Source organism: Haemaphysalis longicornis, unplaced genomic scaffold (assembly GCF_048455015.1).
Source record: "Haemaphysalis longicornis isolate Haplotype H1 unplaced genomic scaffold, Haemaphysalis longicornis Haplotype H1 scaffold_9, whole genome shotgun sequence".
Classification (NCBI taxonomy): domain Eukaryota; kingdom Metazoa; phylum Arthropoda; class Arachnida; order Ixodida; family Ixodidae; genus Haemaphysalis; species Haemaphysalis longicornis.
In genome coordinates this window covers 69148781-69168980 of record NW_027526460.1, presented here as the reverse complement: position 1 = coordinate 69168980, position 20200 = coordinate 69148781, and positions in this window count along the sequence as shown.

The following is a 20200-nucleotide window of genomic DNA, read 5'->3' as shown; positions in this document are numbered from 1 at the left end:
AACGGAATGTTGTCGCTTTAACGGCCTCAAAAATACCCCCTTCGAAAAAAACACACCAAATTTGATTCGAGGCTAGAAAAGATTGTCTATACTCATGGTTGTCCTTCATAGCCAATCTGCCAATAATAAAGGGAGTGAGCACCTCGAATACGCCGCAGGCTTTGTGTACGAGGCTCATTTTCACCTCCCAACCGGAAAAAAGCCACTCCATCAGGTCAGGATGCGTAAAGAAGATGGCTTTTTGAATGACTGTGGAGCACGTTGCTGAAGATCCGCAGTGGGAGAATGGAGATGGAGTATGTGCGAGTGAGAGAGAGTGGGGAGATGTATCAGCAGATGGGCGGAAGAGGGATTCGGAAGAAGTTGGCTAGCGAAGGTGCAACCGAAGGCCGCGTGCGTAGAGTAGGAGTTGCAGCCCTGTATGGAATTCGGAAGCAACGCGCCACTTTTTTTTTTCCCTACCATCCACGCCGTCCGTCGTAGTAATTTTGTTTGTGTTAAATCTGGGAGCACGAAATGGGCTTCCCGGGCGGCGGCATCGATTTTCTCCTGCCTATGTGCTTCCACGCCGTTGTCGGTTGCAGGCGGTGAGAAGCCCGCCCAGCCGCTTACCACAGCTTTCCTGCAGGGGTAAAACATGACTAAAAGCCGTCTCCGAGTGCAGGTTTTATTGCAGCGCGTTTCGTGGTGGTAATTCCTCTAATCCAGAAAAACATTTATGTTCACACAAATGTCTAACACTGAAGTTATTACTGTTGCGAGAATCGCCGCAGCATTGGCGCCTTCGAGCTGGCCTGCTGAGCGTGGACTGTGTTGTTTAGGCAGAAGAAAGCTGCATGGGAGTCAAAATGATTTGAGGAAGACCGAATGCGTCAGTGCAGGAGTGTGCAACAGAGGAGGGCCGGAGTTTGCATTTCGCATAGCCAACACGTGCAAGGTTGCAGGGAATGGTAAAGTGGCTACATATCACATATGGTATCTCGTGCTTCATGAGCTTCCAGAAAGTTTCTGCCGTCCCTGTTCTTTAAAATATTTGTTTAGTGTCACGACTTCCACTGAAAATGTCTCCCACACGAGGCGCACTGCAGTGGAGAACAATACATATTGCGACATTTTTCTTACAAAAAATACCAGAAACCTATAAGATGAATTGAACTGTGTTCATTTTTAGCGCCCCATCAAACCAAGGCTGTTGGGGAGTAGATCGACAATTACACAAAAAGCGGGTTTCTCACGCTAGAAAGACTGAATATTCCTGTAGAAGATAGGGTGTGGGGTTAGAGGGTGGAATTACGGTTGTCACGTGAGATCCAAGCGATTTTTTATAAAAGGCCCTTTACCCTAAGATGAATCGTGACTACATTTTCAGAGAATGTAATTGACGTACTTGTGGAAATATTTTAACACCTGGCTACATTTTACAACCTCAGGAAGTTGCCATCAATTGGAATTCATACTTTCAGAATCATAGCAACTGTTGTTCAAGGTTAATGCGCTCACTTCCCATACATAGACCGAAATGAAGTTTTTAGCTACCTTGGCACGGAAGAAAGGAATTCAGTTCTCACAAGGAATTCAACATTAAAGTCTCACAAATACGGCGCAAAATTCAATGTATTCGCGGTCGGTACATGTCATCTACAAGGAGGACGGCCTCTCTGTACTCTTTATGAAAACTCTAAAATACCTATATGGCTAGCAACTTTAGCTTGACCGGCGTTACACAGGAGTATACAATTTCGATACGCGGAGAAGACCGTTTATTGCATCAACCGTTAACTTTCAAACTGCTATTTGTCTACCTAATTCTGTGTAATTTATTTCAATCTGTGATATCTTGACTTTTGTACAAAAGAATCAGATATATATTAGGACGCAACTATAATATTTATTGTCTTTGCTCCCTGCGAGCAACGAAATTCGGTTTGAGCCGTGAGTTGCAGTTTTGTTTAGGGAATACTCAAGGCGCAACTCACGACCCACATCTAACGACTGTCGGGGAGCAAATCGGACATCACTCGGAGCGCAACTTGGATGTCATTTCGAGTCCCCGAAATACGTGCCCTCGCTATCATCCACGGAGTGGAGATGCTGCCATTTTTCCTTCAAACTTGCGTGACGGTTGCATAATAACTGTACAGTGTACAATTACATTATTCGGGGTGTGTTTATAACATTAGGAAGCGCACATAATCATCGCCATCAACATCATCATCATCAACATCCAGCTACGCCCACTACAGGGCAAAAGCCTCTCCCATTTTTCTCCAATTACCATGGTATTGTGCTAACAGCGACCAAGTTATCCCCGCAAACCTCTTGATCTCATCGGCCCATCTAGTTTTCTGCCGCCCCGTGCAACACTTGCCTTCTCTAGAGATCCACCCTATTACCCTCAATGAGCAACGATTATGTCGCCTCGGCATTAGATGCCCTGCATTCACCCATTTCGCCTCCTTAATTTCTGCTAATATGTCCTTAACACGCATCGGTTCCCTGACCTGTGAGTACACGTGAGTATATATAAAGGTTATAGCTTAAGCGGTTTTTGTAATATTTAGGCTGAAATAGATACAAAAATTGCCATCCGACCCAACTTTTACATTTTGTTGCGAGAAATTTATATCCTTTCAACGGGAAAACTCCTTAGATAAATGTATACCGGGCGTAAATTGTGCGTAAAATTTAGAAATTGCCACTCATCAATATTTTCGTAGGTAGGCGTCAGTAAAATTTGCTGAGGCACACGAGCATGCCGCACCGGGGGTGCACCTTCTCGCGTTGAAATATTTTTTACAGATAAACAAAACGTTTCTGGAAAAATACTGCTGAATCGCGGTATTGGAATAATCAGGGAATGATACAAAGTTTTTAAGCAAAACGAAGAGGTCGACCAGCCATATTTCATACGATCTTATCTGAAATCACCCTATTTTTGTTTTTTCTATGTAACGATCAATGCTCTACTAAATAGCACTAGCTCGGGTGGTGTCGGCGAGTGTTTGTACTTTTCAGTGCCCCTAAGGATTGTCGAGTTATTCAAATTTCAGCTATGCTACCTGTGTCCTTGGGCCACCGTCCTATTCCTAGCCCGGTATGGGCGCTGAGTTTCTGGGGTAGCACTAAACGTATATCAAGCTTTTTCAGCTTCGAAGCCAACGCGATGCAGAGGGAGCTCTTCGTTAGCATTGCCAACAACCGTTGACCGCTGCCTAGCGAATATTTTCCTTTTTTTATATTGATCCCGCGTGCTGGGCCAGTTATGTTTGCGGTTACGGGGGGCTTTTGAAATCGCGCTTCGACGACTGCTGTTATTATACGGTCTTTACTTGATTCAAAGGGCCTGTGGGACGCAGCGGAAGTGTTTTTTAAGCTATTTCAGCTGTTTAAAGGCCACGCCGGTTGTATGATTGCTGATTCTGCCAATTTGTACAGGCGGCTTCAGCGAATGGGGCTACGGTGACCGTTTTGATTATATTTTAGAATGTTGCTGTAAATGTATGAGACTTGCGCCTAGCGAGCGGGGTTAACTTGTCAAACTATTGGAACAGTCCCACAATACCACAAATATGGCCTTTAAGGGTTCACCCTGTCCCACCAGTTAGCTATGTTTGTTTTTCTTGCCTTGACACCTGGTTGGAATCAACGCGGCCACCTCCGCCCCGAAAAAAGATAATCGTTTATATCTCCAAAACATTTTTTTAGCGCTAGGAGGTTCGAATTTGGTACAAAGGTGCTCTATGGCTTTATGAAAAAAGCACTGCGAAAGGATTAGAACTGACATAAAAGATTTCTTCGCGAAACTTTTAAAATTCGCACAGCTCCGTTTAAACACGTCCGCAATGACAGGGAGCTTCTCGAAGGTATCCCTTGCAATAATACAAAAACGGCTCGAAATTAAAATAAATATTCCTGCCTCTCAAGCATCAAAAAGGAACGAAGGTAATCCGTCTAAATACTAAAGGGTTTGTGAAACATAAAAACGAAGACAAACGCATCAGTGAAGCTTGTCCACTCAAAGCTAGACCGAACATTTACGTGAAATGCCGGGTAAACGATCAAGGAGCGGAGGTGGGAAATAAGCCAAGCGGGAAAGGTTTCGGTAGGAATTCGCGGCTTTCATTTGAAGGAAACGCCGATAGCGCTGAGCGAACTTTCACTTTCAACTCTCAATTTCACTTCTCTTGTCTATTGTTTCTATTTTACGGCGTCTACAAGGATGCTTAATCCTTACGTATATAATGAAAAAATGACCAGAAAGCAGTTAATTTACACATAAAAACCGCAGCAAAAACGCAAACAAGATAAAGCTCCGTCGTAGGTTTATGGTTGTCTTCGAAAAACCAACTAAGTGGTAGCTGGAGAAACCAATGTGTGATCTCCAAAACCCAGTTTGGACTACATGCATGAGGACTAGACATACCTCCTCAAGAAACAAGAAAAGTTCTGCGAAATAATATTTTGAAATAAAGAAAAGTGCGCGGAATTTATAGACGAATATAACTTTAAATTGCAACCTTGAGAAACGTATTTGCTCTTGGAGAAATTGCGGGCATCTGATTAGAACATTCGAGGTTGTGCAAATGACAAAGAACGAGTGCACGTAATGTCATGTGATCCTTTATCATGGGATCCTTTATATAACGTTGACTTTTACATCCTCATGGAGCATTGCGTGGCTCATGTCAAAATTCCGTCATTAGAAATGGGGTGTTGTGCCGTGCGATAACTATATACGGATAATCCTTGAACTATTGCTTCCACCACCATAGATCTCAATGGGAGAGCCATTTCGATCTGTATATCGCAGTCCCAAACAATTGCACAATGAGCAGACGCGCAATGCGCGTGCACAGCACCGTACTTAAAAATCCATGCCAGTGGCTATACCACTCTGAAGACTAGTCATTACGGGAAGGTCATCTGTGAATACGCGTAACTGAATGAGGGCCATTAGAAAAATATTTGTTGTGTAACATGAAACTAACAAGTTATAACATGGTATATCACAAGAAAACCAGCGTTAATTGTAAGTGGGCAAGTTGGCGGCAGTGACACAAATAAAAACTAAACAGATATAAACCAAAGCAAAGCATTTTTGACGCAAAATAATAAATTATATTTAAAATCTGCGGGACTGGCGACCAGGTTATGCGAGTTTTTTTACTGATAGCGTGAGCAGTCGAAGTGACCATGTTTTTGACGTAACACATCGTGACGAGGCTTTATCGCGCAGGTCATGTCATACATTCATGAGCAAAAATTACCAGGGTGTTTTTTACTGTGTGAAGCTTAACCAAGATGGGGACAAATATCCATGCCATGGTCAAAACACTCTTGCAAGCCAGCGTATTGTGATTAGGAGATAAACAGCGCAAAAACGGTGAAATACAAGAAAGATTAGAGGAACAGACAGAGCGCTGGCTCAAAACTAAATTTATTCACCCGAACGAATTTCTTTTTTATAGCACGCATTCAGTTGAAATAACAACAAATAAAAACAAACATCAAAGGGTTATTACAAAACAATTGGGAAAAAGAGCAGGTCAATGAGTTTGAGTTGCCTCAACAATTACATTGACAGTTTGGGTCTCCATGCCTTCCAATAACACACCACCTCTCAAGAAGTGTGCTGCACCCGTCACAATGACCATGCATAAAAAAAATTAGAGCGTGGCTGAGACAACGACAGAAAGAAGAATGGCGGGACGAACGCTGCACACAAATGCTGCAGACTATGGTCGACATATTTTGGTGGTGCGACCTGACACGTATGTTGTGTCACATCCCCGTCTGCCTACAGTAGTATTGCGGCATCACAGCGGTGTGGACTGCATGATTTTATATGCACATTGCATAACACTGATCTCAGCTTAGAAAAGTACCCTTGCACGGCGTTAGCCACTATGAGCCAAGGAAGACACATTCTGAGCATTTAAACTTGTCAAGTGCTGCACTTTTATCCGCCAAAAAGTCAGTAGATAAAAGTACTTAGTGTGGATTAACTGTTTCCTTTGATTTCACGGTACATCATGGAGCTGGGCTAAAACCAGCGTTCCCATGAAATTTTTTAAACAAAACAAAAATATCGTGCGCTACAAAAATGCCAACAAATGTAACAAATGTGGAGTCAGAACCTACCATAACACCGCAATGAAAATTGCTAATGGTACTTCTGAGACGTTACGCTCAAGACGATCAAAGTGCCGTTTCAGCCGCTTGCAAATGAAAAGGCGCCTTTCCGAAGATTTTATTTCGATCCTATGCATCAAGCGAAGTGTTGAGATCTGCTCATCGAAGTGGCACGACTGAAAGAAAGAAATAATGAGCTCGGTTTCCTAAGTAGGTCTGCTTCTACCAGATAAGTCCCCATGACACGAGGACATTTCTTACGAAGGCACGCTCTCGAGCATCGCATTCTTTGAAGGGAGCTCTAAACGGGGATGACCGCGAAATTTTTTTCGTTCTTTTCTTCTCCCGGGTCTGTCTGAATAAGAGGCAGCGCCCATATTAAAGCGGTAGCTTACGATAACCTCAATGCAGGGGGTACTTTATCGAGAATTTTTGTGCAGAGTTTTTTTTCAAAGATGTTATTTGTAGTTTCAAGTATTTTTGTTGAAGAATTTTTTGTTAGCAAGCCAAAGACTTCTATCTCTATGCTTCGACAGAATATCGGAATTAAAAAAACTGAAAAATTGACAGAGTTTATTGAGCACCTACTTAAGTTCAATATTTAACGTATAGCGGGCTACTTTACGGGTACTTGTGTTCCTGCGGTACCTGGCTACCGGGTATACTTGGTGTTTTTTTTTTCGGAGAATTTTTTTACGCCTCCTAAAGGCGGGGGGGTGATACCGGTCTTGGCTTTACTTCACGCAACCTTACTTGAAAATGAGGAGTGTACTTCATAAGTTATAAATAGACCTAAAACATCATTTTTGCGCCTGATATTTGTTCTCTTGAAAACTGATGTCCGATCACGACGTGCGAAACGCTGATGCGTGCTGCGGTTCGGAACAAAATTGAGCTTGTTTATTTACTATGAAAAAAGCATTCTTAGAGCAAATATATTTATTTATTTATTGCTTTCCTTGAGTGGCAGAGTGCTTACAGGCTTTTCACATTTACCTCCCCATGACGTAGTCATATCTTCTTGGCATAAATGTCGAATTAGAACCGCTTTACCTTTCAGAGCTACCAGGTGCTTTAGACACTATCAGGATAAGCTTCCCGTCATGTTTGTAGCTCTTGTGAAGGTAATTTTGCCGCAAAAAAATGTGTGGTCTATGACTCCGGGTTAGGCTAGCTGTAATGATGTTCTACCAATCACATTCGGACAATGCCTCTTTAGCAATAGGTGCCTGCTTGAAGTAAGCTGTGCTTAGAGTTCCTGTTGCGTTTGTTGTTTAAAATGGCAGAAAATATCGTACTACCACCAACGTCAGACCTAGCAAGCCTACTGAGCTTCCTACTGATAACTGGCACTAAGCAACTAGGCATGTTTATCGCCTAAAACAAAAAAACCCAAATAGCCAGCAAAACCAAAAACGTAGTTACAGAAACACAAAGCAAGGTTTCTATCTCATTTTTTGTCACCATTATTATCAGTCATTGTAAAGGTTTGTGTGTGACAATACATTTTTGTGCGGTTTTATGGCATCTTCCTCAACCCTACTGTTTATGTGACTGAATTCTGTCCTCGCAGTTCCAAGGGAAATAAACAGAAGTGATGTGGCCTAAGGGAATTCTGTCAGCCGTCACGTCAAATGTTCGCGACCTTCGGTCTGAGCAGAGTGCTTCCAACATAAAGCTTTTATATATTTTATCGCTCGCCTCGTGCACTCTTTATGTCTCCTAGATTGTCTCACGTTGCTCTTGCGCGCTATGTGCCGCAGAGTGTACGCGTGTGTTTTTGTGTTTGCATGCATGTGTGCCCAGATAAGACGTGTGTTTCTGATGTGGCCGCCGAAGCACCTGAGTGTGCCACGAGAATTGGCGGCCCTCTCTCGTTCGCTGAACTGCTGACGTGACTTAGCAGGAACGCAATTCGGCGAGCTGCAAAAAAAACCTCAATGTAAACACAGGGAGACGGAGAAAAACCTATAGCGCGAATCCTTTATCGGCCATTCTAGCATGACGATAACACGCCTTAACGGCAGCCTCGTGGCCTTCTGGAAACATGGTTTTCAACCAACTTCTGGTAAGGCCACACAATTAAGGGATCTAATACTTGGAATGATGAACATTTGTAGTGCGCCTTTTGTGGGCAAAATATGCCTTTAAAAAACTTTCCCTCTTGGTTAGTCTTCGGAATGTCAGATTTCGAGCTTTTCTGTTCTGAGCGGTGATTGCGTGTAATTAAAAGCCACCTAACGACGCCTGGAGGAACGAATTAAATTTTTGACTTAGGAAACTCTACTTCGAGCAATGTTATCTGAAATGCTGAATAAGACAATGATTTTACCAAAAAACAGGTAGGAGTGTTTTTTGTCATGAACCGTCTAATATTTTTGGAGTAAGCAGAAAATATCCGGAGAAGTCGTCTCTCAAACGCTGAATAAGTAAGCCATTGATTTTATTCAAGACGGATAGAATGGTGTGTTGCCATAAACGTAATAATTCTTTCGTCCCCGTGCGTGAAATGCCTGCTTTCCTGATTTGTTCTTCCCACAACCTATGCACGCGAACGGCCAAAATGCGAATTTTATTAGCGTTTTGAAACTACCAAGGTATTGCTGCCACATGGCTTTAAGAAGACCAGGTTCATGATAATACGTGTCACTGAGTGCCTGTTTTCATTGTACGTTCTGGTTTCGCTCCACATTTTGGGATCCCCACAGCAAGATTTCCTTGAAGTGGTTCACGCAATTTTTTTTGTCATGCAGGAACATATTAGCTTTGAGGCGAAGCAGGGCTCAGTATGTACTTGTTGTATCATTCGTTTGAAAAATTCTGGTAGAAGTCTGATTCTGTGAATGAGTCAACACATAACCGCTCTGATTCATTACATATTCGAGAGGGCTATAGAGCGCTGTTTTGTCAATGCACATGAGGTCACGACGACACGGCATGTACACGCTGAGACACACGCCTCTACCTAGAAAGATATAAAGTTTTTGCAATGACAGCTTGCTGCTCAGGCTTTATCTTCCGATATTACCCGGTATTGCGACGTAATAAACTAGTGCAGTGCGAATTCTCCGGAAATGAATGAAAATGAAAGATGCTTTTAAGGTGCTTGAAAATAACTGGGCACCATAATTGCACAAAACATGTGACTTTTAAGAACGTTGCGCTTATCACACCTGAAGTCACAAATTTGAATTAAGCCATGAGATAATTCCTAACAAAATGCCATCCCGGTTCACCAACCAAAAATGTTCACCCGCCGAAAAACCGCGATTAAAAGGTGAATTAACGCCCAGGGTTCCAAAAACGCCTAAGCAGACACAACTCTACAAGAGTTACACAACTGATGAAGAAAGCCTTGAAATAAAATGTTCCTTAAGACGATAATGCATAAGTAAAAGACGATAAGTGCTTAAAGACGATAAGTGCTTAAAAACTGTGCTTCAGCACTCACAGTCGGCCGAAGTATACAACGTTCGGGTAGCTTACTTCGCGTCAAATCTATTTTGGAATTTTATTTTTTGTGGAAGCCATAGCTCTTTTTTTTTAGCTTATAGACATTTGCTCAATAGGTTTAATTGTAAATTCCTCCTGATTCACTATTTATTCATTAATTTATGATCTTTCTAACTACGGTCCCAAAAAAATTACTAGCGACCAATTATTGGCAATTGTGTGTTCTACTGGTTAAAGCTCCATCAACGCCTCTGCAAAGTACCCGTAAGCAAACTGAACCCACCGAGACAGAAAAATAAAAAAAATTCAAGAGACTTACCTTACAGAGGATTGATTTTCTTCCATTGGCACAAACAACATCGCATAAAAACAGCAATAGAAACCCAACAACGTTTTGTTTCATTTATTAGGATAGAACAGAACGCGCTTGTCCTTATTTTTGTTGAGTACTCAAGCACCTTCCTAGCCTATTTACGGCGCGGCTTGGTTACAAAATAATGAGAAACTAGGGTGCGGCTAGCGGGGTTATCTCGTAAGGTCATTCTTGTAAAACAGAAGCTTTAGCTTAGTTTTCCCAGAAAACTGTCCGTCGTATTCAGTTTGCCCCGTCTAGGGACGCTATAACTCTGAAAAAGTTTACAACTATTTTGTTGTTTTTGATAAATTAGGCGTGCTTACAGCATGAGTAAAAATATAAGTAGTCTCCTTGTACGGAAGATGCAATTATTTGGTAGTTCGAAACGTTAACTCCAAGCTAGCTCAAAATGTTTTCCTTGTCGTACACAGAATAAGAACCATCAGCGATAAAATTGTTGGGTTTCTTTCTGCCAGCATCACGTAACCCGTTATGTATTCTGGCAGCCTAAAATGTGTTTGATGTATGACATCATTAGATGCAAATGACAGCCTACGCCGCTGCTTATGCAACTTCAAATCTTTACCACTGGGCTGATATCCTGTATTGCGGAAATTCAGATTTACTCCTGATGCAACTTTCAGCGCCTGAAGCCTCCCCTTCGGAACGAACAATGGCAACAGTGAAAAATAAATAATCACGAACCACAGTTAAATTGTACGCATGTGGTAATGCAGCAGCCGTTACCTACAAGCTACTCCGGCTACAGCGGAAAAGTTTCGAGTTCTGTGCCGCGCGACAGATTATTTTTAGAAAAGTGATTTTTACAAGTCTCAACATCAGTTAAAGCCTAAGACAGACGCAGAAAACTAAGAAGGAGCATTGCGCTGTTAACGCTGGCTCTCAAATTTTGGAGCACCGTCGGAACATTGGTTTGCCAAAAACGTCCGTAAATTGCACAAAATCACAAAAAACGTTAAAGCGCTGGTGGAGAAATTACGCACTTTTACAGAAAATGGTGATTTTGGAGCAAGGCAACAAAACGCAAATATTCTGATACCGAGACAACTGTACGGGTGGAACACAAACTTGTCTCGCCAGCCCTATTTATGCGCTGTTTTATATTTGGGCTATAGACCCCAACCGATTACCGGTTTTTTATTTTTACGAAAAGATACACCTGTCCTCATTAAAAGCAACAATGCATTGTGTAAATGGGGCGCCACATTGAAGGCCGTGAAAACCTAGACTGTAGGGCTGGGCGTGTTAACTGAGCTGCGGTAAGAATGGCAATCGACATATCAAAAGCTCCTCGAGCACAGAAAACACTAAGATTCTACCTTTCAAGTTCCCTCAACATGAGGAAGGCCCACATAACTCATACCAGCCTGTACTCGTTGAAGTGCAGACGTTGCATTCAAACATTATTTGGATATACAAGGAGGGCTCCTGTGTCATAGAATTATATTTGTACCTTTGTGTTTTTGGCCGCGATGTAAAATAAAGGTACACTTCACAATAAGTTGTCGGAACGGCACTTGTTCCTAGTCCAGTAGGACGATACATTAATATGAATCTTCGTACCTCGAATGTGGCATAAAAATGCGCTCATTGCACAAATTCGGCACGTTCATGAGCCGTTAGCGCATATGTCGCTCTCTCAGAGGCGATGCGTGATTTCGGAAACAGAAGAGCCGAGACGAATATTTTAGCGGAAAGAATGTCATCATGCTAGTCATGACGGTTGCAGCTGTGCGGCCCGGAGTGGAACCATAACGTCGCGTTCACTATCAGCTGACTGCTCTTCGCCTTCTTGGCGAGAGCTAGCAGAGAGCGTATGAGAAAAGATGACCGCGGAGGCTTCTTTTGTGTTCCTAATGATACAATAAGCTGGCGGTTCGATGTGAGTTTTCTCCTTCGGAGAAATATATTCTTTCCATGCCTCTCCGAAGGTTTCTTTTCTACCCTCATATTTCACGTGATCATCCTAGGACGGGAGCCGTTCTTTCGCGTAAGCGTTTTCTTCTGTTATTGTATCGGTTTCTTGAAAGAAATTTGGCTTTTCATACCGCAGAAAAGTCCAGTAGGATGTCGTTCGCACGTCGGTGTCATTGTGAAAAGTGGAAATTCAATAATAAAGTTATAAGGCCATGTCATCGTGGGTAAACCACTGCAAAGATCCCATTTCGCTCATACTGTGCATGCGAAAAACTGCGCACGCGGACACCTCCGAACCCAAGAAATGAAACAAAATTTAAGTTTGTTTGGCAGTCGCATCAAATTCACCTAAAAACTAATAAAAGGTGTTCTTATCAAAACTACCGTTCATCTCTACAGGTTCCTAGAGAGAAAAAGACAGGCGATTTTTCAACTTAGTTTTTTTTCTGCCTGAAAGAACTGCGAATTCCCTGTCAATGTACATGATAGCTGAAATAATGGTTATCCACCGCGGTGGCTCAGTCGCTGTGCCGTTGTGCTGCTGAGCCCAAAGGCACGTGTTCGATTCCAGGCCCAGGTGGCTGCTTTTTAAATGCAGAGCATTTCAGTAACTCACGATGTCACCCGCGTTGACGTCCGTAGTCGTAGTCCGCACCGCTCCAGTACGCACCCCTCCCCCTACACTATATAAAAAAATACTATCCGGCGCCTGGTTTCGATCCCTCGACCCTGCGGGCGGAACGCAATGTACATGGTGCTCTACCCACTGCGCCACAAAGCCAACCCAGAATGGGAGGCTACGAACGCGCCTTATATCCTTGACTCATTCAAACTACGTCAAGAAGCTGCTGATACAACGCATTCACTACCACCAACTCCCCAAACACTAAACGTTAACGCAATACACCCACCCCCTATGCGACGCATTTACTCGAGTCCCCCTCGCGGGGAGATGGGCCCAATTACGATGGCAGTGCAACGCCGGCACGTGCGGGGAGAAAAGAACAAAGAGAAGAGAACTCCCGCTGGCGCAGTTTCAGGCAGGGAGCGCGCGAGCACTGCGAAGGCGGGAAATTTGAATTGCATGGGGTGGTACCAGTAAGCGGATAACGGCGGTACAGGCCACTATGGCGAATCACTGCTCTGCATTTCCGACAGCTTTCACATTGAGTGGAACGGCTTCTACTTTTTAATGGAGGGAAGAGCAAAAACGGCCTTTTGTCAAAATTTTGGCGAATTTAAAGATTCCCAGTGGTCAAAATGTAATCCTGAGCCCTTTGGTACGGTGCGCCTCGTAGGCCGGGTGCAGCCTTTACCTATTAAACACCGTGATCAAAATAAGGCAGAAGCACTACAACAGCCGCGTAGTGCTAAGTTTACAGTGAAGCTGCTTATTACTTTAATCGTTAGGGATTTTGCCGGAATTTGTTATTGAGACAGAGTTCACAAAGAGACACACAAATTTCTGTCTGTCTGCCTAAGAACGTTTTTATAGATTCCGGCGAAATCCCCAAACGATGCTATACAAAGCAGCTTGGCCGGAAGCATCACTCATAATACCAAGGTTTTGCGGACCTTCTCTCTCTAAAAAAATAAGGGGGTGGCGAGAAACGCTTGCGCGAAAACCAATCCGTATTAGGCAGCAGAATGTGGCTGGAAATGTCGTTATTTTTATTTTTTACCACTAGCTATTATATGACCACTGGCCACCAAAACTACTTTATCATTACGTTGAGTTTTCTTTGTAGGGAAATAGCGCGCAGAAACCAGGGCAGCAAGGAGCGGACAACATCACAAGCGCTGACCTAAATGTTAAATACATCTTCTGAATTTTTTTTATATAAAAGGCTTCAGCTATCTCACTTGTTCTCCTGTCTTTCCGAGTCATTAAAACCGTGGTACTACTAAACAATGGATACCAGCCGCAACTTTTACAATGAGATGATAAATATGACGTGGGAGCACCCTTGAGGGTGTTGCGATGTTCGCACGAGTGCTCATTCAGGCAACGCCCTGTTGGCCCGATGTACTTTCTTTTGCATTGCAAAGGAATGCAGTACCCGACAATGCATCGGCACTCAACAAACTGAGACTTCTGCATAACACCACGACCCTTTCTTTGGGAATCATCTTTTCTGGAGAGCTTATTGTCAATTATGGGTATAAGCCCCTCTAATTTATTGTTCGCCGACAAAACCACACCAACATCAAACTTGCCTCCTATATTTGTTATTCTATTCGAAATTGCATGAAAGTACGGTACACCAGCACACTGTTTCCGCGATTCTTTTTCAATTGCACATCTTCCCTGATGGCTTAACTCCATACCCTATCTTTATCTTTATACCCTACCCTACCTGTTATACAAATCTTCATTAAATTTCGCATATTTTGTTACAGAGTAATTTTGGCACGAAGTGCATGCCATAATATTGATAAATTGTGGGATTAACTTCAGAAATTGTGCATTTTTAGCGGAAGGAGGGATACCTAGGGAGCTCGAAGAATTCGGTAGTGCGATCAGTGCGCCCTACATTTATTCTACTATGATCGAGGAAGGATACGTGCGATACACTTTTCTTCTAGTGATTCGCTGTCGTTTATTGCTTCGTTTTTGTTCTTCGCTTCGGTGCGTTCCTGACAAGTCACGTAAGTCGTTTAGCGAGCGAGGAAGCGCGCGCATTCCCCTGCCACACTGCCGTGTTTCGGCTGCCACACCACAAATGGCCTTCTAATCGTTGCACACACGCACGTACACACAAAAATAAACACACAAACTGCCTCCATAGCGAACCATACCAACATGACAGTAGCTTGCAGACATTAAAGAGTGCAAGTGCACCTGGTAAGGCATAAAATAGATAAAAGCTGTCAAGTTGGAAACACTCTGCTCGGACCGAAGGTCGCAAACATCTGACGTGACGGTACACACGATTGCTTTAGGCCACATCTCTTCTGTTTATTATGCTTAGAGCTGGCCAGACGCATTCACCCGCAAAAAGAGACAGGAAACAAAAAAATGCTGTACAAAAAGAACAAAAACGTTATTAACGCATTAAAACCAAAAAATGACATAAAACAGTGGCTTTGGGTTTGGAGAGAAATCATGGTTTGCTGTTTTGCGAGCACGTTTTTTTTTTGCTGTTATTGCTACTGTGATTTCTTCTTTGGTTTAGCAAGATATACACCATAGTTTCTTACTAGCGGTTTCCAAGGTCCGCATTATCAAAAGGAAGCTTAAGTGTTGAATAGGTCTGTCTTCGGTTGTGGTAGGAGTCTTTTATGCAATATTAAACACCAAAAAGAACAGAAATTCTCCCCACACATTTCTCCAAGAAGGCATCAATTGAAATAGATGCGAAATTACCTTCGACAACTACTACAAGGGGGGGGGGGGGCAAGCTTAGCGCAAATTAGGTCTAGTGCACCTGGTAACTCTAAAAGTAAAAGCGATTTTATTTCTACAATCATGCCACAACTATGTGAATAGGTCGTGTGGAGAAAAACGGGAAAAAAGGACTACCAGAAGTCCATAAATAAATGACAGCAAGAGCAATGGACACGGAAAGGCGCATTTGCAGCTGCCTACAGGCTCCTGTGTGTAAAGTTCGAGAACCACGCCACAAGCACCCCGTCGAGTTAGGGGGGATCCTACGCTGAAGCGTCATTCCCATTTTTCCGGCAGACAATGAATCAATTCCTGGCCATTGAACAAAGTCAATTTTGTTTCAAAACAGCGGCACGTACCGGCTGTTCGAGTGACTTCATCTGACGTATGATGTCACGAGAACTAACATCAAGCGCCAGGATTATGTTTTAGGTCCCTTTAATACTTCTGAATTCAGCAACTCATTTTAAAGTGACGTCGGATACAGTAAAGCTCAAAGAAAGTACAGTACCACCACATGCCGCTAAGGGCCGTAAAACATTTTTAAAAATACAGCAAAGATACCCAGTAGCTATATATCGCAGTGCAAAAGTACCGAGCAAAGTAACTAGACTCTACGTTAAATACAGAATTTACGTGCTTACTCAGAACGCTTAGTCGATTTTCACGTTTTTTGCATTGAGGCATTCGGTCGAAGCCTAGACATCAAGGACATCGGGTTGCTGCCAAGAAGTATCTTTAATCAATAAATATATTTGCGAACAGCGAACTGGAACGGAATGGTTCTCCGGAACCGAACCCGTAACCGAACCTGAACGGCTTGAATCCGAGCGTGAATAGAAGGCCACAATATTCCGTTTCAACACCCTGCTTCCCACCTCTCGTGCCGGAAACACTACGTTAGGCAGACGGGCAGGTGGCTCAACATACGCCTCAGGTAGCACCAGGAAAACCTGTCGAACACCGTGTCCAGCTATTTACCGTGGTTACGACTTTGCTGTGGTTAGGGCTACATTGCCGCGGTTACTGCTACAACCGAATTTTAAGTGCTAATGCACTTCTTAAGCGACCCTGAACCTGCGTCCACCGGCGATGTCCGCGCACGTGGAGATGGGCGCGCGCAGCCTGGCCGCTGACATGGCACATACCCACGTGGGGGATTGGCCAGGAATCTCCTCGTCTTCCTTGGCAACGGGGGGAGATGGCCGCGCGCTGCCTGGCCGCTGACATGGCACATACCCACGTGGGGGATTGGCCAAGAATCGGGCGTGAGAAGGGCTAATGCACCTGCTTAATGGAGTACTGACACGAAATTTCAAAGCTGAGATCCGCTCTAGCAATCAAGTTCAACGACAACACAAATAGGTGTCTGTGAATAAATGCATCTTTCTTTCTTTGTAGTTGTGTGTGTGTGTGTGATCTCTCTTTCGCGAACATTACCGAACCGCGCAAATTCAACTCGTGCATTCGCACTTTCACATTCTTCCCCTCGGGGAAATGCGGGGAATTTTTCAGCGCCAGCTACACTAGGCTACGTCCGGCAGTTTTCACGGGGTGACCAGTTTTGCCCTTGAGCGCTAGAGGTAAAAGCACACCCCCTTTTGCAGTCTCCCGGCACGGAGCAGCGGCCCGATAGCGGGGAGAAGTCGGAGAGGAGAAAAGGAGACGTGCGTAGGACCCGTGCCCCGGACGTGGCGGAGAAAGGCGATAAGCTCGTGCTACAAAGGAAGGCCACGTTAGACGCTGAACCGTGTGCGAAAGAGTAAGACGAGCATTCAGCTGCGGTTCCTGGTAAAGTGGCAAGCCTTAAAGGGGCCATGAAGAGAAAATACAACTTCGTTTTATTTGAAAGAACTAGGATTAAGTATCTCACTCAGCTCCATTAAAACCACAAAAGATGTTTTTAACCAAAAAAAGCGAGAAGTATTTAAAAACTGTTAAAGCTTGCGCCACAGTGACGTGTTATGACCAAGAATTACGACATACAGGCCAACAATAAAACATAATTTTCAATGCGATAACTGCACGTTAGCATTCAAGTGGTGCCGTCAAATGGAACTAGAGGCCCCTTATCAACATCCAGTCATGTGTCATCGTGACAAGTCAGTTAGGCGGCCGCCAATCGCACAAACAAGGTTCCGTGACGTCATAGAAAAGTTGCGGGAAATTGGCTAAAGGGTCGCGACTGCTTCACACGTTTTCTTTAATATCTCCGTTATTTTTCAAAGATTGCGATGATATTGGTATCATTTTTATCGGGACTAAGCACTCTTTTTAATAAACCCAAGTTGTATTTTGTCCTAATGGCTCCTTCAAACCTTCAAGTCTTCGCATTCGTGTGAGCTTCCTTAATTTCTCAGAGATGTATCGTTATTAGATTTCATGGCGACGGAAATCATTCGTGTAATCTTTGAGGCACCCTAAATTCATCAATTTGGCCACAATTCAATTGGGAGATCCTCACTTTTAATTTTCAAGAAAGCAGACGTCAATTTTCAGGAGCACTACCCTACCATATTTCTCGCGCATGTTTTCCTCTGCCAGTTCTCCGTTCTCTTCAGAACTGTTTTGTACACAGTCATTTAACATATTGTTTAGGTTCATGGGGAAGCACCTACGATGTTCATCTATCAGCGCTTGTTTCTTTGCAAAAGCGAGCCATCCGAATCCTTAATTACAGCCATCCGAGAGACAGTGCTCCGAATTGATATTTTGTACTTTGAATCCTACCCCTTTTATATGAAGATAAAATAAAAAGTGCATTCTCCCCCTCCGCGCTAAAAATAATGAATCCATGCACACCTGCATCGACCAATCGTTACTTTTTAACGGGAACAACAAACGCTTTTCAGAACACAATAACCTAATTCTACCAAACATTCGCTCTAACTATGGCAAACAAACTGCCGTATTTGCCGCCATTTAAATATGGAAGGAACTACCGACCCCCCTCAAATCAATTCACTCTCCCAATTTTTTCCGAAACCAATTAAAAGTTTTCTATTATCGACCGTGGCCTAATGTATAAACGTGTTTTTGTTGTAGCACCATTTTTTTTCTCAGTGCCTCTGTTATTACGTCGAATCATTTTTACTGCAATTTTTATGTGCGTATGTTTGTATTGCTACAAATGAATGTATATATGTGTGCGTATGTATGTATAAACATATATGTATTGCTTTCTACCTGTTTTTTCTCATTTTTGTGTGATGTGTTTTTTACTTGTTGCCAACTCTACGCTGTTCCATTGTGAACTTTATCACAGGAGGTCCCCCCGACAGTTTTTTAACTACGGGACCTCCTCGGTATTACTTTTTGTACGCTCTTTTAAAAATTGAAAATAAAAATAAACTTTGACTTCAACTTCAACCCTTTCAATTACTGCTTTGCTCTGGTGTTATTTTGGAACTTACCATTGTCGGTACGAGTTGGCATTTATCTTCACCTTGAAAAGTGCATCTACGTTTGTGAGTTTGTTTCTTTTTGTCCTTGAGAGGCAAACCTCAAACTTGCTGTTGCACTTAATTGTTTTGTAACAGCACTTGAATGTTTGGTTTTTGTCTTTTTCCGGCTATATGGGTGCTATAAATGGCACTTCGTGCGGTTGTTAGATTTAGTTGGGAGTCAGCCCTGCCTCCGTTCGTCCTCTCTTGTATTTTGTCGTGGGTGATGGATATTCTTTGTGCCTTGTGTTACCACCACCCTTAGACCGCGTAATTTAGAGAGATGCCAAGGCGTAATTTGTGTACCATTAGCTGCCTTGAAGCTTCTCTAAATTATGTATTACAACACCTACTCCAACTATTTTAGGCAATGTTTGATTGCGTCAGAGTCCTCCGGCAAATAATTCTTGCGTGACTATTCTCCACGCGATAAATGTTCTCGAAAAGCGCCGCTGAAGTAGTAATTAGGAGGGCCACGTTCTGGAGAGGTGCTCGCAATATGACACGTTAATGGAGACGCAAGCAGCGATGCGTGCAAATTTATAGCTCCGGCATGAAATGCGCGGGTTGAGACTTTTAGCGGGGAGGAGAGATATTTTTAATTATCTTGATTTATTTTGTAGACTGGCACAAAAAAAGTTTGGACGTTTCTAATACAGGTGGCTGCGTAGTGGTTGGAGTTGCACAAAAGCTGTTTTGGAGGAATCGAAAAGAGCTCATTTTGAATGAATATGATTACCCAAATTTTCTGGTACATGGCCAGGCGGAGGATCCCATGATTTCTATACAACGCACATTTACGTTTCTTAGCGACATCAAGTTTTTACACCTCGTTTCCGATCACGCGTAGTTTTTTAAACCTTAGTTCAAGGCACAAACCATCAAAACCTGTCCTTTTACACCAGCCATTCTCATTGTCTTTTACCGATTTTACTTTTGTTTTGGTTGAACGATGTTAGAGTTTACGTTTACAGCCTTAATACCTAACCGCTGTTTTGACGCTATTTTCTCTAGTTGGCCTTGTGACATAAACATCCAACCCCCATCATCATCAGCATGGTACATGGCCAGTAAAAAAAATGTAACCGTGCTTTTCCATTTAAACCTGTTGGAGCGATTAGACTCATAAGGAGCAGTGACAAAAGCAAATGGCAACAGTCCTAGTGGTGATTAAGTAATAGCTCTTACGCGCTGGACAACATGCAAAATTTCTTTTAAAAACAGTCATTTTTACGGGATATACTAGAAGCTTCTCCAATATCAAATATCAACGCGTGGTTAAGTTTGGGCGAGGCAATTTTCATACATTAAAGCGTCAAAACCCTCTGTAAGGTTATGAGCTAAAAGTTTGATTTATAGCAAGAAATCAGTTTTAATATTCTTTTCTCCATCTATTCGTTCTCACAAAATGATGACGACATTCACTAGGCGCTTTAGACGCGCAACGGTTGCTATTTTAGGACCGTAGTTTTCAAATTACAATAATGTGGG